Below are 27,312 nucleotides of genomic sequence, written 5' to 3'. Positions count from 1 at the left end.
GGCACCAATACTGTAATCCAGGGGTCCCCAACCTTTTTTGCATTGCGGACCGGTTTGATATAGACAATATTCTTGCGGACCGGCCGACCGGGGGGTGACGGGGTAGGGTTGCCAACGGACGAGAGTAACAGTCAAATACGTTGGGTTTACCCAGAGTAAGACTACAATGACCATGAAGCCTTGCACGGGCACCTGTGTGCGCATGCGTGTACGTGCCGATTCCCCACCGCCACAAATCGTTTTTGGCGATTCTGTTCGGGGAGGGGGTGTTAATCGTGACCAGAATATCGGTGATAAGTGGCTAATACACTCAATTTCGTTTCTAAGAGGGTTTATCTAACGAATTTAATATTAAACACACAGCGCATATTTTCCTCGCATGAATATAGTGATAAGTCAATTATCAGGGGAGCTTGAAGTAAGTGTTGAACGAACTTCCAGTGGAAGTGGTAGAGGCAGGTTCGATATTATCATTTAAAGAAAAATTGGATAGATATATGGACAGGAAAGGAATGGTGGGTTATAGGCTGAGTGCAGGTCGGTGGACTAGGTGAGAGTAGCGTTCGACACAGACTAGAAGGGCAGAGATGGCCTGTTTCCGTGCTGTAATTGTTATTTGGTTATATAAGTCAATAGCAGCATAACATTTTAAGTAACGTTTGGATATTAAACACACAGTGCATATTTTCCCCGTATGAACATATAAAATCATTGCAACACACCAATATCGCTGAATCAGTGGGAGCCCTGGGCTTGTTTCCCTGCAACAAGACGGTTCCATCGAGCGGTGATGGGAGACAGCGATACTCGAAGGGGGTTCCTTATGTCCAGTGTATTCCGCAATTTAGTTTTCGTTGCATTCATTGCAGAGACAGCAACGTTTTCAGTACTTTCGTGGCTACCTCAGGATATTTAGCCTTGAATTTGATCCGGAATGCCAGCAGAGATGTTCTGTCAAACATACTTTTCAGCCCGCTGTCATTTATAGGCTGGAGGAGTTGATCTCCTTCCCGCGCTGACATGGATGACGCGTGGGTAATGACCGCGCGTGCGTTCAAGCTCAACAGTGGGTGACAGGGAATGAGAAAAGGTGCAGCTGACTCATATCGCCAAATCATATCGTTTCCTGGCGGCCCGGTGGTTGGGGACCGCTGCTGTCATCAATGTAGCAGAGGAACAGTTGGGGGGCATTACCAGGGAAGATTTGGAACATGGGCTGGTCTATGTAGCCAGCGAAAAGACGGGCATAACTGGAGCCCAGGCTACTCCTCGAGCCTGGAGAAAGTGGGAGGAGTCGAAGGAAAACTTACTGAGGATGAGGACCAGTTCTGCCAGACAGAGGAGGGTGGTGGTAGAGGGGAACTGGCTGGTCCTTTTATTGACATATGCAATGAACTGCAGAGTGCCTGAAAGTGATTCCATAGCTGTGGAGTCAGTTAAGTGTTGAGGTGAGTGAAGCCGGTCCAGGAGCCCAAAGGCTGCAGGCTGGGATTCCCAACCTAAGGTCCACAGACCCCTCAGTTAATGGTAGGGGTCCATGGCATAAAAAAAGTTTGGGAACTGCTCGCTGCAGGGCAACAGCTGCTCCCGAACATGGTTAGCACTGAGAAGTGAACTAAGCACCAGTTCATTTTCTGTTTTGTTCTTTAATTTAAGTGATAAATACTGAGAACTTGAGTTGTAATGTTCTTGAAAGTGATTCCATAGGTTATGGAATCAGTTCGGTATTGGGGTGAGTGAAGTTGTCCCCTCTGGTTGGAGAGCCTGATGTTTGAGGTGTGGGACCTGAGGCTTCTGTTCCTCCTTTCTGATTAAGTTTATAGTTTGGTTTTGAGGGGATGATGGTGTTGAATACAGAGCGGTAGTCAATGAAGAGCAAACTGATGTATGCATCTTCACTGTCCAGAGTTCAAGGATTGAGTGAAGAGCTGTTGACCAGTTGCTGCAGTCGGCAAATTGGAGAGGGTCCAAGTTGCTCCTCAGGCATATTTAATCACCAGCCTCTCAAAGCACCTCGTCACCGTGGGTGTACGTACTACTGCAAAGAGTCATTGAGGCAGGTTACCATGTTCTTTATGACTTTATAGTTAGGAGTTTATTTTCTGGAGCATAGGAGAATGAGAGGAGATTTGAAAAAGAGATACAAAATTATGAGGGGTATCGATAGAGTAAGTGCAAGCAGATATTTTCCACTAAGGTAGGATGAGACTAGGACTAGAGGTCATAGGTTGTGGGTGAAGGGTGAAATTATTAAGGGGTACCTGAGGTGGAACGTCTTCACTCAGCGGGTGGTGTGAGTGTAGAACAAGCTACCAGCAGAAGTAGTATATGGGTCCACTTAAGAGAAGTTTGGAAAAGTTGTGGATTGGAGGGTATGGAGATCCTGGTGCAGGTCAATGGGACTCGGCAGAATAACAATTCGGCATGGACTACATGTCTGTGTTTCTCTGCTATAGTGTTCTCTGACTTCTATCTGCCATCTTCTTGCAAGATGCCATTTACATTTTAAAAATAAATTTTCTATGATTTAATTATGTTTATATCTCATTGATTTAAACCCATAGATAAAGGAGGTTTCTCTTAATTTTCTTTTGCTGATGCTAGACACTCTGACTTTCCAGTTCTATCAGTGTTATGCTCTAGATAAAGGTGTAACCTTGCACTCACAGGTTGTTGCAATGGAAGGGAGTATTGCTCTCATTACGCTGCCTGGCCTGCTGAGTTCCGCCAGCATTTTGTGTGTGTGTGTGTATCACTCACATGGTGTCTGCTCATTCACGTGCAGGTCTGCGAAATGCACTTCTATTTTATACACTCTGTACATTCTCAGCCTGATGAAGTAAGAGTCATCATCATGTCCTTGAAAGCTGTCCTGTCCCAGTTGGAAGCTTTGGAATATATTCAGGAGTAGGTTGTTATTTCCTCCAGCAAGCTCATACATTCAGAAAGACAATGATCCTTGCCTCACTTACTCTATCCTGCCTGTTTCCCAAAGTTTTTGACCCCTTAATAATACCTGTTCCGTCTGTCCTGAAGGTGTAAAACTAGTCAATCGCTACCACCATCTCAACTCTGAGACTATGCCCCCTTACTCTAGATCTCGTAAAGAGGGCAGGCACTCTCTCAGCCCTCTGACACCTCAGGACATTAGGGTTAGAAGTAGCAACTGGCCATTTGGCCTCTTTATGTGTGCTCTGCTGTTTAATGAGATCATGAATGATTATTTTCTTCTGCACCACTTCCCTCATCAGCCCCCTGTTCACTGATTCACTTCGTACCCAAAGATCTGTTGAATTCTGTGCTGAATATGCTGAGTGTCTAATTCTCTTGGGTAGAGAATTCCAGAGTTTCACTGGTCTCTGTGCAAAGATATTTCTCTTCAGTTCACAGAGAAAACATCTCAGCCTGCAATAATGATGTCCAAAGTGCTTAACAAAGTGCTCACAGACCCTTCAGCTAAGGAATCGACTTGGCCAAACTTCCCCCAACTGTCTGTGATGTAAGTCTATGCCTCCCTCAATAAGGGGAACAGAACTGAACACATTACTCTGGTCTGATCTCGTATTCAGTTGTAGCTAAACTTCCCTGCTTTTATACTCTAATCTTTGTTTAGAATAAAATGCAACATTGCATTTACCCACCTTGTTACTTGTTTTACTTGCAAGTTACTTTTCTCAATTAGAACCCTACAGCACATTGCAGGCCCTTCGGTCCACAATGTTGTGCTGACCATGTAACCTACTCTAGAAACTGCCTAGAATTTTCCTACCGCATAGCCCTCTATTTTTCTAATCTCCATGTACCTACGAGTCTCTTAAAAGAACCCTATTGTATCCGCCTTCACCGCTGCCTGCAGTGCATTCCATACACCCACCACTCCCTGTGTGGAAAAACTTACCCCTGACATCCCCTCTAAATCTACCTCCAAGCACCTTAAAACTATGTCCCCTCATGTTAGCCATTTCAGCCCTGGGAAAAAGCTATCCACATGATCAATGCTTCTCGTCATTTTCTCCCTTATTAGGAGAGAGAGAGCCTGAAGCAAATATACAGCACCTTTTGTGTGAGGAAGTTGCCCCTGATGTCCCTTTTGAACGTCTCACCCCTGATCTCAAACTTCTGTCCCTTTGCTGTGCAGGGAATAAAGATTGTGCTTCCACCCTGTCCGTGGAGGATGATCTTGTATGCCTCCATCAGGTCATACCTCAATTTCCTACACTCTACAGAATAAATTACTAGTCTATGAAACTTATCCTTGTAACTTGGGCCCCGAAGTCCAGTCAACATCTTATTAACATTCTTTCTCTCTCTGATTCCCCTCTTCCTTCCCTTTCTTCCATGGCCCACTGTCCTCTACTATTCGATTCTTCCTTCATTCCTTTATCTCTTCCACCAATTCCCCTCTCATTTTACTTCATTTCTCCTTACTCACCCATCCACCGTCCCCTTCACCTGGTCTCACCTGTCACTTGACAGCTTGTACTCCTTCCACTTCCCCACCTTTTTCTTTTTTTCTGCTACCCACCTTTCCACTCCTGATGAAAGGTTTAGTCCAAAATGTTAGCTGTGTATTCCCCTCCATGGATGCTGCCTGACTTGCTGAGTTTCTCGAGCATTTTGTGTGTGTTGCTGAAGAGTGACAAGAGCCTATTTCACCACTTTTTCTGTGATACTGCTTTCTTTGAACTCAACTTCATAACACCCAACCCAGCCTCCCATGGACCCCGCGACCTTTGCCAATCCTCAGCCCACATACAAGGTCCTGTGATCAAGGATCAAGGTCCTGTGCTGAATTTTCCTATAACCTTCTACACCATCTACACCCCCACCTATTTTTTCTATCATCCACAATGTTAGTAACCATGCTTTCTAATTTCACATCATAGCATTTGTATAAATTACAAGGTCCCAACACTGCCCCCTTGTGTCCCACACTAGGCACAGGCTCCCAGTCCAAGAAAGAGCCTCAACTATTACTTTCTGCTTTCTACCACTGAGCAAATTATGAATCCAGTCCATTTTCTTCTCCTGGATCTCATGCAATTTAATATTCCAGACTAATGCGCCACAGGAACCTTGTCTAAGGCCTTACTAAACTCCATATAGGCAACATCTCTGCCCTAGCCTCATTGACCTCTTACTTTCCTCCTTGAAGGACTCCATATTTGTCAGACACAGCTTCCCATGCACAAATGATGACTATGCTGAAGAATAAAAGGATGACAGGAGTGAAGGCTGGACCGATTAGAGATAACGGTGGGAAGATGTGCCTGGAGGCTGTGGAAGTGAGCGAGGTCCTCAATGAGTACTTCCCTTCGATATTCACCAATGAGAGGGAACTTGACGATGGTGAGGACAATATGAGTGAGGTTGATGTTCTGGAGCATGTTGATATTAAGGAAGAGGAGGTGTTGGAGTTGTTAAAATACATTAGGTCGGATAAGTCCCCGGGGCCTGATGGAATATTCCCCAGACTGCTCCACAAGGTGAGGGAAGAGATTGCTGAGCCTCTGGCTAGGATCTTTATGTCCTCGTTGTCCATGGGAATGGTACCAGAGGATTGGAGGGAGGCAAATGTTGTCCCCTTGTTCAACAAAGGTAGTAGGGATAGTCCGGGTAATTATAGACCAGTGAGCCTTACGTCTGTGGTGGGAAAGCTGTTGGAAAAGATTCTTAGATCTCTGGGCATTTAGAGAATCATGGTCTGATCAGGCACAGTCAGCGTGGCTTTCTGAAGGGCAGATCATGTCTAACAAGCCTGATAGAGTTCTTTGAGGAGGTGACCAGGCATATAGATGAGGGTAGTGCAGTGGATGTGATCTATATGGATTTTAGTAAGGCATTTGACAAGGTTGGCTTATTCAGAAAGTCAGAAGGCATGGGATCCAGGGAAGTTTGGCCAGGTGGATTCAGAATTGGCTTGCCTGCAGAAGGCAGAGGGTCGTGGTGGAGGGAGTACATTCAGATTGGAGGACTGTGACTAGTGGTGTCCCACAAGGATCTGTTCTGAGACCTCTACTTTTCATGATTTTTATTAATGACCTGGGTGTGGGGGTAGAAGGGTGGGTTGGCAAGTTTGCAGACGACACAAAGGTTGGTGGTGTTGTAGATAGCGTAGAGGATTGTCGAAAATTGCAGAGAGACATTGATAGGATGCAGAAGTGGGCTGAGAAGTGGCAGATGGAGTTCAACCCGGAGAAGTGTGAGGTGGTACTCTCTGGAAGGACAAACTCCAAGGCAGAGTACAAAGTAAATGGCAGGATACTTAGTAGTGTGGAGGAGCAGAGGGATCTGGGGGTACATATCCACAGCTCCCTGAAAGTTGCCTCACAGGTAGATAGGGTAGTTAAGAAAGCTTATGGAGTGTTAGCTTTCATAAGTCGAGGGATAGAGTTTAAGAGTTGCGGGGTAATGATGTAGCTCTATAAAACTCTGGTTAGGCCACACTTGGAGTACTGTCTCCAGTTCTAGTCGCCTCACTATAGGAAGGATGTGGAAGCATTGGAAAGGGTACAGAGGAGATTTACCAGGACGCTGCCTGGTTTAGAGAGTATGGATTATGATCAGAGATTAAGGGAGCTAGGGCTTTACTCTTTGGAGAGAAGAAGGATGAGGGGAGACATGATAGAGGTGTACAAGATAATAAGAGGAATAGATAGAGTGGATAGCCAGCGCCTCTTCCCCAGGGCATCACTGCTCAATACAAGAGGACATGGCTTTAAGGTAAGGGGTGGGAAGTTCGAGGGGGATGTTAGAGGAAGGTTTTTTACTCAGAGAGTGATTGGTGCCTGGAATGTACTGCCTGAGTCAGTGGTGGCGGTGGATACACTCGTAAAGTTTAAGAGACTACTAAACAGGTATATGGAGGAATTTAAGGTGGGGGGTTATATGGGAGGCAGGGTTTGAGGGTCGGCACAACTTTGTGGGCTGAAGGGCCTGTAATGTGCTGTACTATTCTATGTTCTATGTTCTAACACCTATATCAGGTCACCTTTCATCCTCTGTCACTCCAAGGACAATTCTATCCACAAGATCCTAACCCCTCCCATATGACATTCAACTCAAATATTATCTTTTCTCTCAACCAAGAGAAAATCTGCAGATGCTAGAAATCCAAGCAACACACACAAAATGCTGGAGGAACTCAGCAGGCCAGGCAGCATCTATGGAAGAAAAGTACAGTCAACATTTCAAGCGGAGACCCTTTGGCACGACTGGAGAAAAAAGAGGAGGAATTTTCTTGTTATTTACTTTAATAATTTCACAATTCCACTCATTGTACTTCATCTCCCACATGTTCACCCATTTGCTGATCTATCTGTGTTGTTTTTTTCAGACTCTGTGCTCCTCATTACCGGTTTCCTCAAATATCTTTGTGTCGTCAGCAAATCTGGCTGCAAAATACTCGTCTTTCATCTAAGTCATTAATATGAATTAGAAATAGTCAAGTCACGTTATCCTTCTGTTTATATCTGATTCCCCCAGGCACTGACAGCAAAACATACGGTCAAGGAACACACACAAAATGGTGGAGGAGCTCACCAGGCCAGGCAGCCTCTGTGGAAAAGAGCGAGCAGTCGATGTTCCAGGCCGAGACGAAGCGTCAGGACTGGGGAAAAAGGGTGGGAAGTCTGAAGTCAAGGTAATGTTTCACATATTCTGGACAGCGTATAGAGTCCTGCGGCATGCAATCCATTGAGACTGCCAGTCATCACACACCCATTTAGAGTACACTGACATTAAACGGATCCTATTTTATTCCCCTCACAGACCCCCTGACCCTACCGTTCACTTGTGCATGAGAGACATTCAGCCTGCCAACATTCACATGCTTGGGATGTGCGAGGAAACTGACGACGTGGAGGAAACCCACAGGGGGGCGGGGGTGGGGGTGGAGTGTGCAAACTCCGACAGAAGTCAGGATCAGACCCAGGTCAGTGAAGCAATGAGGAAAAGGCCCTGTTACATATGCCGTTGTGTGGAGATGTGTCCACGCGCTCATCTTCCTAGACTAAGTGGAACTCAGCCATGGTGACACAACCACAAGCCCATGAGCAGGATTGCACCTTCTAAAGCAACTGCTTGCCTGGGGACCTCTGACGCAGAGGCACTGGACACACTGACTGTGAGTAATCACAGAGCCTCCTCTTCAGTCACCCTTCTGAAGGGGAAACCCACCCGGTTCTGAGGTGGTAAGCTGCTGCCTCTCTCCCCGGAGCATTTACCTTAACCAGCTCCGATAAACAGGAGGGAACTGTAGGTCACACTGACTACTTGCAAGAAATCCACTGCCCAGCTTTCACTGTCAAGATCTGCATTACAGGCATTACAGTTCTGTCTATGAGGGCAGTCTTCTGTACTGTTACATGCAATAAAATGAATAAGGGAAAGTCATCATAAAATTATCTTTTTTCTCTTTTTACTTTGATTCTAATATTTTATGACATCATCCTGTATTAGAGGCTGTGGCTCATGAATCGATAACTCAGTTGGACAGTCTTTTATAAAATCCCATTGCTCTGGTTGCCATGGGGAGGGGATGGATAAAGCGTCAATGAATCAAACCAAGCGATAGTTCCCTTTCAGTTAGTTCATTCCTGGGATTTGGACGTGGTGGGCAAGGCCGGCATTTAACGCCCACGCCTCATTGACTTTCCATTGATTGGCATCCAGCTTCTCTAAGTGGGCAGTACACACTGTTGTGGGTCAGACCGCACGAAGGTAGCAGATTTCTTTCCCTGAAAGACAAGACATTAGGAATAACATTGTGAATAAAGAAGCTATTTGGTGGTTTCATGACTGGTACAATCTTTTGTTAAAATATCAAATTATTAAAGTTCCTGTGATGGGATTTGAATGTCTATAGATCGGTGATTTGGGCCTCTAAATTACCAGCCCATTAACCTGACCTGTATGTTAAGATCCCAATGATACTGTATATATGTGTCCCTTAAATCTACATTTAAGAAAGGGTAATCCTTTGAATTACTATTCTACCGAAACAAGGCTGTTGCTACTATAACTGTAACTAATGACCTGGTCACTTTGTGTTGTGCTATTTTATCACGCCCTCTTGATGTTACACAGCTTGTTGCTATGGCTGCAGGAAAAACAGAAAATAACATCCCTTCACTTTAAAGGAACATTTTGTAACTGAACGGGAACAGCAGAACTTAGTGGAGAGATTCTCAAGACAACGGCGAAAGAGCTCAAAGGTGAGAACAGTGAATCCTCCTTATTTAATACATTAACTATAGCCAGATAGGGTAGGGCTTGTACAGAATGAAAGATTAAGGAGCATTGATTTGTTTTCAGAGTTTTTGCTATTTCAGGTTATTTTATGCTGAGTTTGATCTTTTTATATCTCTTCCTTCCAAGACTTGTGCCATTGCCTCAGTTTTCATGCGTTGTAACACTTCCACCAACATTTGCTGAAATGCGTCCCAGTTCCCCCAGGTCACAGTCCTTTGACCCCAGTGTTGTGTGTAGTTAGTGAAGCGATGGTGTAACACAATGAAAAGAAATTGCTTCCCTCTGGTTTGCATCAGAATCAGGACATCGCTAAGCATGAATGTTTTTGACGTCCCATCCCATACAACAGGGGTTCCCAACTTTTTTCATGCCATGGACCAATACCATTAAGCAAGGGATCTATGGACCCCAGGTTATACAACAAACTAGACCATATTAAAAGGAGCCGCAAACAGCAACCAAATCATGACAGATTTTGCTTTTGATGATAACTAAGGTAATAACTCTTCGAGGCTTCAGAGGAGAGAGGCCTCAGTCAGAGAAAGCAAAGAAAAGAAAAACCCCAGATTAAGTTTTTTTTCTCCTTCCCTTCTTATATCTGCTTATTTAGGACAATAGACGATAGGTGCAGGAGTAGGCCATTCAGCCCTTCGAGCCAGCACCGCCATTCACTGTGACCATGGCTGATCATCCACTATCAGTACCCCTTTCCTACCTTCTCCCCATATCCCTTAACTCCACTATCATGAAGAGCTCTATCAAACTCTTCCTTGAAAGCATCCAGAGAATTGGCCTCCACTGCCTTCTGAAGCAGAGTATTCCACAGATCCACAACTCTCTGGGTGAAAAAGTTTTTCCTCAACTCCGTTCTAAATGGCCTACCCCTTATTCTCAAATTGTGGCCTCTGGTTCTGGACTCCCTCAACATTGGGAACATATTTCCTGCCTCTAGTGTGTCCAAGCCCTTAATAATCTTATATGTTTCAATCAGATCCCTTCTCGTCCTTCTAAATTCCAGTGTATACAAGCCCAGTCGCTCCAATCTTTCAACATAGGACAGTACAGATGCCAGGCAGAATAGTTGAATGCTCCTCTTATGGATGTGTTGTGATCTCAGGATTGCTTCCCATGCCACATGCTAGTGAGGTCTGAACTAGGAAGATTATATAGTTTAATACGTGAGTTGGTGTAGGAGGGAGGGCATCAAACTTTTGGAGCATTAGACTCTCTTCCAGGGAAGGTGGGACCTGTACAGAAGGGACAATTTGCACCTGAACTGGAAGGGGAATAATATCCTAGCGGGAATTATTTGTTTGTTAATGCTGCACAATGGGGTTTAAACTAGAGTTGCAGGGGGATGGGAACCAGACTGCCAGAAGCTAGTGGAGAGGTTGTGGAGGCAGATGTTGGTAATACCTCAGACAAAGTTTGGAATCAAAAGGTTGAGCATGGTGCGGCTAGTATCCAGAGCTGCATATATTTCAATGCAAGAAGTATTGCAGGAAATGTGGATGGTGGTGCTGAAGATGAGGTGGCTGGGCTTAGAAATAGTGGCAATGTATAGTGAGGAGAGGCTGTGGATCGGGTAAAATTGCAGTCAACAGGATAAGTTGCAATGTAAAAGGCAGACAAAATTGAAAAGGGTGAATACAGGACTGAAGGAGTTGTATTTGAATACATGCAGTACACGGAATAAGGTAGATGAAGTTGCAGCACATTAACAGATTGGCGTGTATGACGTTGTAGGCATCACTGAATTGTGGCTGAAAGAAGATTATAGCCGGGAGCTTAATGTCCAAGGATACACATTGTATTGAAAGGATAAGCAGGAAGACGGCGGGGGGCGGGGAGTGGCACGGCATTGCTCTGTTTGTAAAAAATGAAATCAAATCATTGGGAAGAGGTGACGTAGGGTCAGAAGGTGTTGAATCATTGTGGATAGAGCTAAGGAATTGCAAGGGTAATGGGAGTTGTACACAGACCCCCAAACAGTGGTAAGGGTGTGGTCTGCAAATTACAATGAGAGAGAGAAAATGCATGCTGAAAGGGCAATGTTACGATAGACATGAGGGATCTGAATGTGCAGGTAGATGGGGAAAATCAGGCTGGCGCTGGATTCAAAGAGGGGGAATTTATAGGAAGTCCATGAGATGGCTTTTTCAGAGCAGCTCATGAATAAGCCCATTAGGGAAACAGTTATTCTGGATGGGGTGTTGTGCAATGAACCAGAATTGATTAGAGAGCTTAAGGTAAAAGAACCCTGAGGGAAAATGATCATAATATGATCGAATTCACCCTGAAATTTGAGGAAAAGCTGAAGTCAGATGTATCAGTATTACAGTAGAGTAAATTTCAGAGGCATGAGAGAGGAGATTGCCAAAATTGATTGGAAAAGAACACTGGCAGGGATGATGACTGAGCAGCAATGGCTGGAATTTCTGGAAGCAATTCGGAAGGCAGAGGATATATAGATCTCAAAGATGAAGAAGATGACACAATTGTGGCTAACAAGAGAAGTCAAAGCCAACATAAAAGCCAAAGAGAGGGCAAATAACAGAGCAAAAATTAGTGGGAAGTGAGAGGATTGGGAAACTCTTAAAAACCAAAAGGCAGCTAAAAAGTCATTAAGAAGGTAAAGGTAGAATATGAAAGTAAGCTAGCCAATAATATTGAAGAGGATACCAAAAGTTTCTTCAGATACATGAAGTGTAAAAGAGAGGTGAGAGTGGATATCAGACCACTGGAAAATGATGCTGGAGAAGTAGTAATGGGGGACAGCAAAATGGCAGATGATTTGAATAAGTATTTTGCATCAGTCTTCACTGTGGAAGACTCTAGCAGTATGGTGGAAGTTCTAAGTGTCAGGGGTTGTGAAGTGTGTGAAGTTACCATAACTAGAGAGAAGGTTCTTGGGAAACTGAAAGGTCTGAAGGTGGACCAGATGGTGTGCATGCCAGGGTTCTGATGGAGGTGGCTGAAGAGATTGTGGAGGCATTAGTAATGATCTTTCAAGAATCATTAGGTTCTGGAATGGTAACAGAATACTGGAAAATTATGAATGTCACTTCACTCTTCAAGAAGGTGGAAAGGCAGAAGAAAGGCTACTTAGTCTGACCTTAGTGGCTGGGAAGATGTTGGAGTTGATCGTTAAGGATGAGGTCCCAGGGTACTTGGAGGCACATGATAAAACAGGCTGTAGTCGGCATGGTTCCCTCAGGGGAAAATCTTGCCTGACAAATCGGTTGAAATTCTTCAAAGAAATAACAAGCAGGACAGACAAAGGAGAATTGGCTGATGTTGCGTGCTTGGATTTTCAGAGTTCATGTTTTAGATCATTGATCGTTCATCAGGAGACTTCTGACACAAAGGTTTGAAACAGAAGCATTAATACTGTTTCTCTCTCCCCATAACCAGACTCAGCCCTCTGCTGCTCTGCCTTTGAAAAGTTCTGCACCTTCCTTGTGTTGCTCAGATACTGAGCAATGAGAGAGGGAGGGATGGAGGGCGAGAGAGATGGGGGGAGGGCGAGAGAGAGTGGGGGGAGAGGGATAGAGGGCAAGAGAGAGGAGGGAGGGACGGCAAGAGAGAGGGGGAGAGGGAGGAAGGGCGAGAGAGAGAGGGGGAGGGAGGGTGAGAGAGGGGGGAGGGAGGGTGAGAGAGAGAGGGAGGGAGGGAGGGTGAGAGAGAGGAGGGAGGGAGGGCGAGAGAGAGGGGGAGAGGGAGGGTGAGAGAGAGGGGGAGGGAGGGCGAGAGAGAGGGGGAGAGGGAGGGAGGGTGAGGGGGAGGGAGGGGGAGAGAGAGGGAGGAGGGAGGGCAAGAGAGAGAGGGGGAGGGAAGGAGGGCAAGAAAGAGGGGGAGAGGGATATCTGCAGCCTGGGAAATTGATTTGGTTTTTTTTGGGTAACTTTTCCTCATTATTTATTTTTGAACCACTTCACCAGTAGCAAAGGAAGAAGTGTTGGACTTGCTGGAGTTTTTAGATGCAGGTAAATGAAATGGATCTGAACCTGTCAGAGAGAATTAGCTGGGATCAAGACACTCCATCCAACAATCCACTTTGAAACTTTTTTCCAGTTACCATATCTGCCTCCCCTATTCAATTCTTCCTCATAATCTTAACTGATTTCTCTCTGAATGTACCTAGGCTAATGCTGCTGGCTCCAGAAAGCCCATCGTTTCTGAGAACCTGTGATTAATCTGTGCCGAGAGGATTTACAGCAGACTGTCTGATCTAGCAGAGCACGTCGGTCAACTGTTATTTATGATCCTCCAACAACTACACGGAGGTAGAGTTTCACCTCTAATGCACGGCTGTTAAGGACTGCCAGGACAGAGTGCAGGAAGCAAAATCCGGATGGATGCCTCCCACACCAGTGACCCATTCTGCCCAAATCTTCTCCCACCGACTGGTGTTAAACATACCTTTCCACCCTGTGGTGGTGCAGGCTTCTCCCTGCTGATGGCTCATGTTGTGAGTGGATAAGGGGAGAGGATCAGCAGCTCGGGTGGGAGGGATGACACTGGTCTGCTTCAGACCTGACCTCCAGGATCAAGGACCAAGTCTTGTTCCTCTTTCACATTCACATGTGTTAGGGATTCGCTGTGGCGTGTTGGCATGACAGGCAACAAAAACCAACATTCAACAATGATTAGAATGAAGAATTATATAAGAAACTGAAGTTAAAGTAGAGATATGAAGTAAAGTGCGCATAAATACACCAATACCACTGTGTACTGACAGTATCAACAGCATTATAAGAAGTGGTTTCAATTGTGAGGTTCACACAGTCACTCCATGACCACAAGGATGTCCTCCTGCTCCCCAAACACATGCAGATTAGCCGTCGTCGTGGCTATCCCTTGAGGTCGAGGATGATGATCTTCGTTCTGAAGAAGTGGCCCACAGAGTGAAGACGCCTGTGCGTGTATTTGTTTAACGTGTACTCCAAGAAGCACACGATACTTCACAAATCAACCAACTGGTTCCAGTGGCATGGAAACCACGACGATTGGAGCTGATGGATTTGTTGCAGCCTTCATCCACCTTCACAGCCGTTGAGTTCGAAGTAACTTCGTCTGCCTGTTCCACCATTGAGGTCTTGGATTGTTCTTTGTCCGGGACCTCACCCTCGACCTTACCGCCATGGGTAACCCTACCAGGAGCATAGCTCCAGACGGCATTGCTCTCGGGATCACAGGACCACACAAGCTTCTCCACCACGACAAGGTGACAATCCACAGAGAAGGCAGGTTAGCAGGTTAATGGGCAGCTGCAAATTGCCCCTGGGGTGTGAGTGAGTGGTGGAAGCTGCAGCAAGTTGATGGGAATGTGACAAAATAAAAAAGGGGTGAGAGCAGGTGCTTGGCAGTTGGTGTAGCCTTGGTGGGACAAGGGGCTGTTTCCTGTGCTGTGTATTCATTGCTTCTTAAACTAGGACAGACATTGGCAGCAGTGGGCATGCAGCTGATGCCAGGTGATATCATTGGCAGCAGTGACCATGCAGTTGATGCCAAGTAATGTTGTTGGCAGCAGTGGGCATGCAGTTGATGCTGGGTGCTGTACACACTTATGAGATGTACATACTTGGTACATCAGACAGCAAGTGATAGTTGGAGGGAAGCTAAATGCAGATAAAATGGCCAATGCTTTCTGAACGTCCTGTCCTTACGTTACACGTGTTAGCTTAGGGAGTCCTGTTGTTAAATCTATGCCAGCCAATCTGCTACTTCAGCCATGTTGATGTGGAAGTCGTAGTGAAGAATGCCAGCTGTACTCTGGAGATCCAGCAACAGTTTGTAGGGAGAAGTAGTGCACGTGTTAGAAACAGACGTTAAGAGTAGACACAGTTACAGCCCAGACTGAGGACCCTGCAGTCTTACTTATTTTGAAATGTTTTTGTTTACTTAGAGAAGGGCACGGCAGCAGGCCCCTTTCTTTCGCAGTGAGCCTGCACTGCCCAATTACAACCACGTGACTGACTACGCTACTAACCGGTACATCTTTAGTATGTGGGAGTTAACTGGAGCACGCCAAGGAAAGCCACACGGTCATGGGGAGAAGGTACAAACTCCTTGCAGACAGCGGCAGCGATGAACCCAGGTCACTGACACTGTATGGCATTACACTGTTGTGTCAATGGAAAAGAAGTTACCAGTTCAGAGGGATAAGTAATTTCCAGGAAGTGATTGCACTTAGAGAACTGTCTGTCATTGAGCAGAGCAATAAATATGTTCAAACGTGAATCACATCTAGTTTCATCCAGTAAATTAAATCAGAGTCTCAGTAAAATGAGGAGCAGGCTCAGATCTACTCTCCCCATCACGTTTGAACTTGCATCAGTTTAGAATCCATTCTGTTTAGAAAAGCTGTAGTTCTTTTCCTCCCAGAACACATTTATTAGGTTATCCTCAATAGCTTTCAGTTGGTAAAAGGTCAAAATAATGAAGGTACAGTTTATTTCCAGTGCAACGATCAATGACTTGGTGATCTCCTAATCCTACCCTTATTGTCCTGCTAGTCTCAAGGACTGATCTCCACTGCCCTGCTGGGGTTCTGGTGAAATCTTCTCTTCAATGCTATCCTCTGGGTCTGACCCTCTCTCCATTTCTGCTGAGCTGATTAGATTAGATTGGATTCAACTTCATTGTCATTGTGCTGAGTACAGATACAAAGCCAATGAAATGCAGTTAGCATCTAACCAGAAATGCGAAGAATAGTGTTATTTACAAAATAACTGCGAATAAAAAGTAAGTGCTACAGCACACAAATATAAAAGTACTGAGACAGTACAATACAGGTGCAATACTGCTTAGCACTGTGATGAGAGGTTCAGCAGAGTCACAGCCTCAGGGAAGAAGCTCTTCCTGTGTCTGCTGGTGCGGGAGAAGAGGCATCCCATTCTGCATGGAGGCCGGTGACCAGTGGTGTGCCTCAGGGATCTGTTCTGGGAAACTCTACTCTTTGTGATTTTGATAAATGACCTGGATGAGGAAGTGGAGGGATGGGTTAGTAAATTTCCTGATGACGCAAAGGTTGGGGGTGTTGTGGATTGTGTGAAGGGCTGTCAGAGGTTACAGTGGGACATTGATAGGATGCAAAACTGGGCTGAGAAGTTGCAGATAGAGTTCAACCCAGATATGTGTGAAGTTGTTCATTTTGGTGGATCAAATATGATGGCAGAATATAGTATTAATGGTAAGACTCTTGGCAGTGTGGAGGATCAGAGGGATCTTGGGATTCGAGTCCACAGGACACTCAAAGCTGCTGCACAGGTTGACTCTGTGGTTAAGAAGGCATACAGTCCATTGGCCTTCATCAATTGTGGGATTGAGTTTAAGAGCCGAGAGGTAACGTTACAGCTATATAGGACCCTGGTCAGACCCCACTTGGAGTACTGTGCTCAGTTCTCATCACCTCACTACGAGAGGAACGTAGAAACTATAGAAAGGGTGCAGAGGAGATTTACAAGGATGTTACCTAGATTGGGGAGCATGTCTTATGAGAATAGGTTGAGTGAACTCGGTCTTTTCTCCTTGGAGCAACAGAGGATGAGAGGTGACCTGATAGAGATGTACAAGATACTGGTAGGCATTGATTGTGTGGATAGTCAGAGGCTTTTTCCCAGGGCTGAAATGGCTAGCACAAGAAGGCATAGTTTTAAGGTGCTTGGAAGCAGGTACAGAAGAGATGTCAGTGGTAAGTTTTTTTACGCAGAGAGTGGTGAGTGCGTGGAATGGACTACTGGCGGCTGTATTAGAGGCAGAAATGATAGAGTTTTTTAAGAGGCTTTTGGATTGGTACATGGAGCTTAGAAAAATAGAGGGCTATGGGTAAAGCCTCAGTAGTTCTAACATAGGGACATGTTCAGCACAGCTTTGTTGTCATAAGGAGGCGGCTGGGAACAGACCTAAGTGCAAGACACAGACAGTGAAGTACTAGGGACAGGACTAGGATACAAGTAAACACTTTCTACAGGTTGTCCTCTTTTGTGACTGTCCCCCACTTTTCCTACGCTACATCGATGACTGCGTTGGTGCTGCTTCCTGTACCATGCTGAGCTCATTGACTCTATTAACTTTGCCTCCAACCTCCACCCTGCACTCAAATTTGCCAGGTCCAGTTCTGACACCTCCCTCCCTTTTTTTGATCTCACTGTCTCTATCTCTGGAGACAGCTTACCTACTGATGTCCATTATAAACCCATGGACTTTACCTAGACCAGCGGTCCCCAACCACCGGGCCGCAAAGCATGTGCTGCCGGGCCGCGAGGAAACGATGTGATTTAGCGATATGAGTCAGCTGCACCTTTTCTCATTCCCTGTCACGCGCACTGTTGAGCTTGAACGCACGCGCAGTCATTACCCACATGTCATCCATGTCAGCGCAGGAAGAAGATCAACTCCTCGAGCTTGCAAATGACGGCGGGCTGAAAAGTATGTTTGACAGAACATCTCTGCTGGCATTCTGGATCAAAGTCAAGGCTGAATATCCTGAGACAGCCATGAAAGCACTGAAAACGTTGCTTCCATTTCCAACATATCTCTGCAATGAATGCAACGAAAACTAAATTGCGGAATAGAATGGACATAAGGAACCCCCTTTGAGTATCACTGTCTCCCATCACCCCTCGATAGGACCGTCTTGTTGCAGGGAAACAAGCCCAGGGCTCCCACTGATTCAGCGATATTGGTGTGTTGCAATGATTTTATATGTTCATATGGAGAAAATATGTGCTGTGTGTTTAATATCCAAACGTTACTTAAAATGTTATGATGCTATTGACTTATATAACCATATAACAATTACAGCACAGAAATAGGCCATCTCTGCCCTTGTAGTCCGTGTCGAACGCTACTCTCACCTAGTCCCACCGACCTGCACTCAGCCCACAACCCTTTATTCCTTTCCTGTCCATATACCTATCCAATATTTCTTTAAATGATAATATCGAACCTGCCTCTAGCACTTCTACTAGAAGTTCGTTCAATACTTACTTCAAGCTCCCCTGTCCTCCCCGGTAATTGACTTATCACTATATTCATGCGAGGAAAATATGCGCTGTGTGTTTAATATTAAATTCGTTAGATAAACCCTTTTAGAAACGAAATTGAATGTATTAGCCACTTATCACCTATATTCCCGTCATGATTAACACCACCCCACAGAACACAATCGCCAAAAACGATTTGTAGAGAAAAATCGGCAGGTACACGCATGCGCATTGGTGCCCGTGCAAGGCTTCCTGGTCATGGTAGTCTTTCTCGGGGTAAGCACAAGTGTCCCGAATTTGACTGCTACTCTTGTCTGTTGGCAACCCTACCCGCCACCCCCCCCCCCCCCGGCCCCCATCCCAGTCAGCCGGTCCGCAAGAATATTGTCAATATTAAACTAGTCCGCAGTGCAAAAAAGCTTGTGGGCCCCTGACCTAGACTATACCTCTTCCCGCCCAATTGCTTGTAACAACACTGTACCCTTCTCTCAATTCTTCTGTCTTCACTGTATCTGCTCTCAGGATGAAGCTTTTCATTCTGGAATGAAGAAGATGTCCTCCTTTTTTAAAGAAAGGGGCTTCCCTTCCTTCACCATCAATGCTGCCCTCAACTGCATCTCTTCCATTTCACGCACGTCTGCTCTTACCTCATCCTCCCGCCACCCTACCAGAGATAGGGGTCCTCTTGTCCTCACCTGTCACCTCACCAGCCTCCGCCCCCAGCACATAATTCTCCGGAACTTCTGCCATCTCCAACAGAATCCCACCACCAAGCACATCTTTCCCTCCCCCCGACCACCCCCCACTTTCTGCTTTCCACAGGGATCGCTCCCTATGCAACTCCCTTGTCCATTCATCCCTCCCCACTGATCTCCCTCCTGGCAAGTGGAACAAATTCCCCTACACCTCCTCCCTCACTACCATTCAGGGCCCCAAACAGTCCTTCCAGGTGAGGCGACACTTCACCTTTGAGTCTTTTGGGGTCATATACTGTGTCTGGTGTTCCCGGTGTGGCTTCCTGTATATCAGTGTTTGGGAGACCGCTTCGCTGAGCACCTATGCTCTGTCTGCCAGAACTAGTGGCCACCCATTTTAATTCTATTTCCCATTCCCATTCTGGTATGTCAATCCATGGCCTCCTCTACTGTCGAGTGAGGCCACACTCAGGTTGGAGGAACAACATCTTATATTCTGTCTGAGTAACTGATGGCATGAACATTGATTTCTTGAACTTCTGGTAATGGCACCCTCCCCCCACCCTCTACTTCACCATGCCCCATCCCCTTTCCTTCTCTCGCCTGATCTCCTTGCTCACCCATTGACTCCCTCTGGTGAAGATGTACATGTAGATTGGGTGAACCAAATTGGTAAAGGTGCTGAGGAAGAGGATTTCTTGGAATGTATGCGGGATGGTTTTTTGAACCAACATGTCGAGGAACCAACTAGAGAGCAGGATATTCTGGACTGGGTTTTGAGCAATGAGGAAGGGTTAATTAGCAATCTTGTCGTGAGAGGCCCCTTGGGTAAGAGTGACCATAATATGGTGGAATTCTTCATTACAAATGGAGAGTGACATAGTTAATTCAGAAACAAGGGTTCTGAACTTAAAGAGGGGTAACTTTGAAGGTATGAGACGTGAATTAGCTAAGGTAGACTGGCAAATGACACTTAAAGGATTGACGGTGGATATGCAATGGCAAGCATTTAAAGGTTGCATGGATGAACTACAACAATTGTTCATCCCAGTTTGGCAAAAGAATAAATCAAGGAAGGTAGTGCACCCGTGGCTGACAAGAGAAATTAGGGATAGTATCAATTCCAAAGAAGAAGCATACAAATTAGCCAGAGAAAGTGGCTCACCTGAGGACTGGGAGAAATTCAGAGTTCAGCAGAGCAACAAAGGGCTTAATTAGGAAGGGGAAAAAAGATTATGAAAGAAAACTGGCAGGGAACATAAAAACTGACTGTAAAAGCTTTTATAGGTATGTAAAAAGGAAAAGACTGGTAAAGACAAATGTAGGTCCCCTACAGACAGAAACAGGTGAATTGATTATGGGGAGCAAGGACATGGCAGACCAATTGAATAATTACTTTGGTTCTGTCTTCACTAAGGAGGACATAAATAATCTTCCAGAAATAGTAGGGGACAGAGGGTCCAGTGAGATGGAGGAACTGAGCGAAATACATGTTAGTAGGGAAGTGGTGTTAGGTAAATTGAAGGGATTGAAGGCAGATAAATCCCCAGGGCCAGATGGTCTGCATCCTAGAGTGCTTAAGGAAGTAGCCCAAGAAATAGTGGATGCATTAGTGATAATATTTCAAAACTCGTTAGATTCTGGACTAGTTCCTGAGGATTGGAGGGTGGCTAATGTAACCCCACTTTTAAAAAAAGGAGGGAGAGAGAAACCGTGGAATTATAGACCGGTTAGCCTAACGTCGGTGGTGGGGAAACTGCTGGAGTCAGTTATCAAAGATGTGATAACAGCACATTTAGAAAGCGGTGAAATCATTGGACAAAGTCAGCATGGATTTGTGAAAGGAAAATCATGTCTGACGAATCTCATAGAATTTTTTGAGGATGTAACTAGTAGAGTGGATGGGGGAGAACCAGTGGATGTGGTATATTTGGATTTTCAAAAGGCTTTTGACAAGGTCCCACACAGGAGATTAGTGTGCAAACTTAAAGCACATGGTATTGGGGGTATGGTATTGATGTGGATAGAGAATTGGTTAGCAGACAGGAAGCAAAGAGTGGGAATAAACGGGACCTTTTCCAGAATGGCAGGCAGTGACTAGTGGGGTACTGCAAGGTTCAGTGCTGGGACCCCAGTTGTTTACAGTATATATTAATGACTTGGATGAGGGAATTAAATGCAGCATCTCCAAGTTTGCGGATGACACGAAGCTGGGTGGCAGTGTTAGCTGTGAGGAGGATGCTAAGAGGATGCACGGTGACTTGGATAGGTTGGGTGAGTGGGCAAATTCATGGCAGATGCAATTTAATGTGGATAAATGTGAAGTTATCCACTTTGGTGGCAAAAATAGGAAAACAGATTATTATCTGAATGGTGGCCGATTAGGAAAAGGGGAGGTGCAACGAGACCTGGGTGTCATTATACACCAGTCATTGAAAGTGGGCATGCAGGTACAGCAGGCGGTGAAAAAGGTGAATGGTATGCTGGCAGTCATAGCAAGAGGATTTGAGTACAGGAGCAGGGAGGTACTACTGCAGTTGTACAAGGCCTTGGTGAGACCACACCTGGAGTATTGTGTGCAGTTTTGGTCCCCTAATCTGAGGAAAGACATCCTTGCCATAGAGGGAGTACAAAGAAGGTTCACCAGATTGATTCCTGGGATGGCAGGACTTTCATATGAAGAAAGACTGGATGAACTGGGCTTGTACTCGTTGGAATTTAGAAGATTGAAGGGGGATCTGATTGAAACGTATAAAATCCTAAAGGGATTGGACAGGCTAGATGCAGGAAGATTGTTCCCAATCTTGGGGAAGTCCAGAACAAGGGGTCACAGTTTGAGGATAAAGGGGAAGCCTTTTAGGACCGAGATTAAGAAAAACTTCTTCACACAGAGAGTGGTGAATCTGTGGAATTCTCTGCCACAGGAAACAGTTGAGGCCAGTTCATTGGCTATATTTAAGAGGGAGTTAGATATGGCCCTTGTGGCTACGGGGATCAGGGGGTATGGAGGGAAGGCTGGGGCGGGGTTCTGAGTTGGATGATCAGCCATGATCATAATAAATGGTGGTGCAGGCTCAAAGGGCCGAATGGCCTACTCCTGCACCTATTTTCTATGTTTCTATGTGCTCCTCCCCCCTTTTCTTTCTTCCATGGCCTTCTGTTCTCTCTTGTTGGACTCTCCCTTCTCCAGCCCTTTATCTCTTTCACCAATCAACTTCCTAACTCTTTACTTCATCCCATCCCCTCCTGGTTTCACCAATCACCTGGTGTTTCTCTCTCCCCTCCCCCATCTTTCAAATCTACTCCTCATCTTTTTTTCTCCAATCCTGCCAAAGAGTCGTGGCCCGAAACGTAGATTGTACTTCTTTCCATAGATGCTGCCTGGCCTGCTGAGTTCCTCCAGCATTTTGCGTGTGTTAGTTGGTTACACATACCTGTCTTTGGGCAACAAACATTTATTGTTCCTACAGATTCCAACGTCTTAGTTTTATGGTTTCCCCACAGGGATGTGAAGATCTCCATGGTGAAAGGTGATACTCAAAATATGGGTAAATGAATGTGCAACAAAATTTGAAGGGGACCTATCATCTATGAATAAAAGGGAAATTTACCAACTCCAGAGGCTTTGGTTTTTGGCATTACCTTTTGTTACATCAAAGACATCTCAAGCTATTTTACACTCAATCAAGTGTTATTTGCAACGCTAATCATGATGTTTTTTCTTATTATTCATTTACCAGATGCATTCCTGAATGCCTTTGAGAAGATGCTGGTGTTTTATCTTCTTGAGTCGCTGTCTGGTGAAGATGCTTCCAGGAATTAGACCCAGCATGGTCTTCCATGAAGGTACTGGAGGTGTGGAAAGCACCATGCAGATGGGTTTCCAATCAGATTTCCAATTTGCCTTGCTTGGTGTTGACCTGCTGTGTTGTTGGAGTTTTACTTAGCCGGGCAAGTAGAGAATCTTGCACTAAACTGTATACTTATACTGTGCTAAAAGGGCATTGAGATGTCAAAAAGTAAACCACCTGCAGCAGGCTGCCTGGCTACTGATCTGCACTGAAGCCACTGGATTCTGGCTGTTTACATGCTCATGTAAATAATGAAGGTTTGGTACTACTGTTGAATGTCAAAGAAAAATAATTAATCCGTCTTCAGAATCAGGTTTAATATCACTGGCGTATGTCATGGTAAATTTTTGTTTTGAAGCAGCAGCACATTGCAATACATAATAATGAAATCTATAAATTACAATAAGAAATATAAAACATTAAATTATGTAAGTAGAATAAAAAAGAGCAAAAAAAGTGAGGTGGTGTTCATGGGTCCATTGTCAGAAAACTAATGGGGGAGGGAAGATGCTGTTCCTGAAACGCTGAGCGGGTGTTCACAGGCTCCTGTAGCAATGGGAAGAGGGCGTGTCCTGGGTGACGAGGGCCCTTGATGACAGGTGTCACCCTCTTGAGGCATCTCCTTTTGAAGGTGCCCTCGAAGGAGCTGGAGCAGTTTACAGCTTTCGGCAGATTTTTCTGATCCTCTGCAGTGGCCCCTCCATGCTAGATATGAGGCAACCAGTTAGAATGCTCCCCATGGTACATCTGTAGAAATTATCTAGAGTCTTTGGTAACATACAAAATATCCTCAAACTCCTTATGAAATATAGTCACTGTTGTGCCTTCTTTGTAATTGCATCAATATGTTGGGCCCAGGTAGGTCCTCAGAGATATTGACTCCCAGGAGCTTGAAAATGCTCACCCTTTCCACTGCTGATCCTTCGATGAGGACTGGTGTGTGTTCCCTCAACTCCCCCTCCCTGAACTCCACTATCAATCCCTTAATCTTACTGACATTGAGTGCAAGGCATCTCACTCCTGTACCACCTCATCACCTTCTGAAATTCTGTTAACAATAGTTGTGTCGTCAGCTAATTTATAGATGTCATTTGAGCTCTGCCTAGACACATAGCTATGGGTGTAGAGAGAGTAGAACAGTGGGCTAAGCACACTTCTTGAAGTGTGCCAGTGTTGACTGTCAGCGAGAAGGAGATGCTGTTTCTGATCTGCACTGACTGTGGTCTCCCGGTGAGGAATACAAGGGTCCAGTTGCTGAAGCAGGTACAAAGGCCCAGGTGATGATAAGAGCTGAAGATATGACAGTGTTGAACGCTGAGCTGTAATCAATAAACAGCAGCCTGATGTAGACATTACTATTGTCCAGGTGATCCAAGACCGAGTGGAGAGCCGGTGACATTTCATCAGCTGTACACCGCAGCATGTCCAGGTCCTTGCTTAGGCAGGAGTCTTTTGGAGCTTGTGTTCCTTATGCCTTGCTGTATCAGCTACTTTATTATTTGACAAATCACAAATAGAACTGAATACTGTACAACCATTAGAAAACACTCCCATTTTTGTTCTTATTATTGGCTGTATGACTGATGAAGAAACTTTGTGCTAAAAATAGTATCAGAGACTGAGTGGAATGATCCTCAGCCATTACAATTAACTACTTCTATGCTTAATTTAACTCCAACTTGGAGAGAGATCTCCCCTTAATTTCCATTCCCAATTTTACTAGGGCCTAATGCCATAATCTTCCAAAGGCTTAATCGCCTTTCACCAGAACAAGAAGAATGAGAACATTTTGAGCACCAGATGTACTTCATTTGATGGCTACAATGTGGTCTTCTCTACAGGGAAGAAATCTGATGCAGGCTGGGTGCATTTTTGCAGACACTTGCATTCAATCCTCAAAGGTGACCCTGAATTTCAAGTTGCCCATTGCTTTAATTCTCCATTCCACTCTCATTCTGACCTCTCTCCCACTCTCTCTGACACAGTTCCAATGAAGACCAATGCATGCTCCAGGAAGAGCTGGTCATTTTCCATCCAGCTACACAGCAGACGTCAGAACTCATGCTGAATTCTGAAGAAAGCTTATCAACTCGAAATGCTAACTATTTTCACCTTCTGAGTATGACCAGCATTTTCCAATTTTATAAAAATGCTGAAGTGTGTTGGGCAGTACCTGTGGAGAAGGAATGTTTTGGACAGAAATGAACGGAGCTAAGTAGTTATGGCACCCAACAGCGACTCCTTTGTTTGCATCTTCGAAAACAGTCCTATTTCCATCTTTAATATCTCTATTTTTTCCCTTTCAGGGTTCTTTTGAAGACCCTGACCTGGAGTTACACGCTGACTACAGTTCTTCGCGGGAATGGGGCCCGCTCGCGGGGTTCCATAAACAGCCACTATTCAGCATCCCAAAGTCTCAGTCTAAGATCTTGGCACGGTTTCAGAAGCCTGGGATCTCGAGTAACTGGAGATGGGCGAATCAAGAGTCGGTGTCACCACAGGAGACCCGTGTGTCAGTGGGGGAATCGGAACATCTGCTGTGTGCATGGGGACCCGGGATCTTTGCAGTCTCCGGGCACAGAGCTCGAAAAAAGTGATGTAATGGACTTTTAACATCGTAAGACAGTGAGCTGTTTGTTATCTCTCCCTGTCATTGGAAAATGGAATGGAGTCACCTCTTTCTCCCTTATTAGGAGAGGGAGAGACTGCAGCATGTCGAATTGTCAGGTGAACAATGTAGTCTTTGGAGTAACTGCAAGTCTGTGTCTTTGCTATTGCTTTGCTCACACTTGAGTGCTGGTAGTGGGTGTGCTTTATTTTTGCCGGTGGGGGGAGGGGGATTGTTACTCGCTGCTGCTTACGGGCAGGAGGGGGACTTTGGGGTTCTAACATTTAACTGTCATTCATTCTTTGGGGCACTCCTCTGTTTTCGTAGATGATTGTGAAGAAAAAGCATTTCAGGATGAATATTGTATACATTTCTCTGACATTAAATGTACCTTTGAACCTTTGATGTGCCAAATGGCCTCTTTCCAGGTCTTCAAAAGTGTGATGAAATAAGTTGACATTACTGCTTGTTTGTAATCACTGCAGGTAGTTTCACATAGGATAGAAAACTTGAAAATTGAATAATTGCCTTATTATTAATACCCCAGAGTCAGGCAAGTGAGGATGGATGAAGAGTGAAATAGTTAAACCTCATACCAATCCCTGCGTGTTGATCTGGTACCACTTTTATTTTGAAGGGTTTGTAATATGTCAGTGTACTATTCTAACCGATTGGATCCTTGCTGACTGAGAGATGTTTTCAGTTGTACTAAGGATCGCCACCTTTTCCTGTTTCATAGTCAGGTTGTCTGTCTGTTGGTTCTGGACCCTGAACGAGTAGAATTTAAGAAAAGCTTCTGTTCTTCATTTAGGCAGACCTTCAGTTACCGTGATTTGAGATTTCTCTCCTTTCTTCCTCTAAACTTTAGCAATTGTGATTGGAGTCTTTGGTAAAAGATAGCTGATAGCTAAAATTTACTATTTTAAATGTGTGTCTTCACATGCAAAGCTACATAGCAGGAAGTGCTGGAAACACTCAAAAGGTCATTCAGCAGCTGTGGAAAGAGAAAGAGTTCAGTTCATTGTTAATTCAGTCCATTTCCTAACCCACACCAAGCCCAACTCACACAATATTCCTAGTTTGCTAATTTGAAGAGATTAATGGTTGGACAGTGCACCATTTTTAAATTCTCATCTTCATATTCAATCCTTTGAAGTTTATACTTTTTCTGTCCTGGTAAATTCCTCCGGTTCAGCTCCTTGATGAAACTATTTTCTGCTGTGACAATTGGGCTTGTTACCTAATTATAATTGGTATACCTTCAGGCAGCTTGGCAGTAAACTCAAATTTCCACCATCAAGCCCCTTTCTCTACATCTTCTCTTCTATGAAAACCATCTTCCTTTATGAAGAAAAGCTTGCATTTGTATAGTACCTTTCAAGTAATTTTCAGAACATCCCAGAGTGCTAGACAGACAAGTATTTTCAGGGTGTAGTCACCATTGCAAGAGAGGAAATCTTTTGAACAGTTTGCCTGAATAGGTGGCATATATTGCAATGAGCTAATGACCAGATAACCATTTCTTAAAATACTGATTAAAGGATAAATCATGGTCCCACCAACACAAACAGTTCCTTGCCCTTGTTTAAAAGTGTGTCATAGGATCCTTTGCTTCCACCTAACAGATGGTGTATCAGTTTAATCCCTCAGCTGAAGGACAGCAGCTCCTACAGTCAATAACAGTTGCACACAGTATCAGCGTAGATAGTTGTGCACACCTCTTTGTAGAATTCTTCCTTAGATGTGATCCTATCTCTGAACTGCAACTAAATGTTCCTCCTTTAGTTTGGTGCTACTTTCTGTCTGGTGAGACGACCGTGAAATCCCAGAGGTGGTTTCCTACATAAATAAAGGCACTATCTAAATGCAGGCTTTCCTCTCTGCACCTGGTACAACGCTGGTAAATAAATCAGGAG

General features: G+C 44.9%; 1 long non-coding RNA gene across 1 annotated transcript; it reads left to right on the top strand.

Annotated features, from left to right (window-relative positions):
- Nucleotides 1-9,107: 9,107 nt before the first annotated feature.
- LOC140210249 (uncharacterized) lies at nt 9,108-25,765 on the top strand. The gene is made up of 3 exons (XR_011889187.1): nt 9,108-9,215; nt 22,678-22,783; nt 25,095-25,765. It is a non-coding gene; the product is annotated as an uncharacterized lncRNA (long non-coding RNA).
- The last annotated feature ends 1,547 nt before the right edge of the window (nt 25,766-27,312 follow it).

This window comes from Mobula birostris, chromosome 15 (genome assembly GCF_030028105.1).
Source record: "Mobula birostris isolate sMobBir1 chromosome 15, sMobBir1.hap1, whole genome shotgun sequence".
In the NCBI taxonomy this organism is placed as follows: domain Eukaryota; kingdom Metazoa; phylum Chordata; class Chondrichthyes; order Myliobatiformes; family Myliobatidae; genus Mobula; species Mobula birostris.
This window is presented reverse-complemented; position numbering and strand designations above follow the sequence as displayed.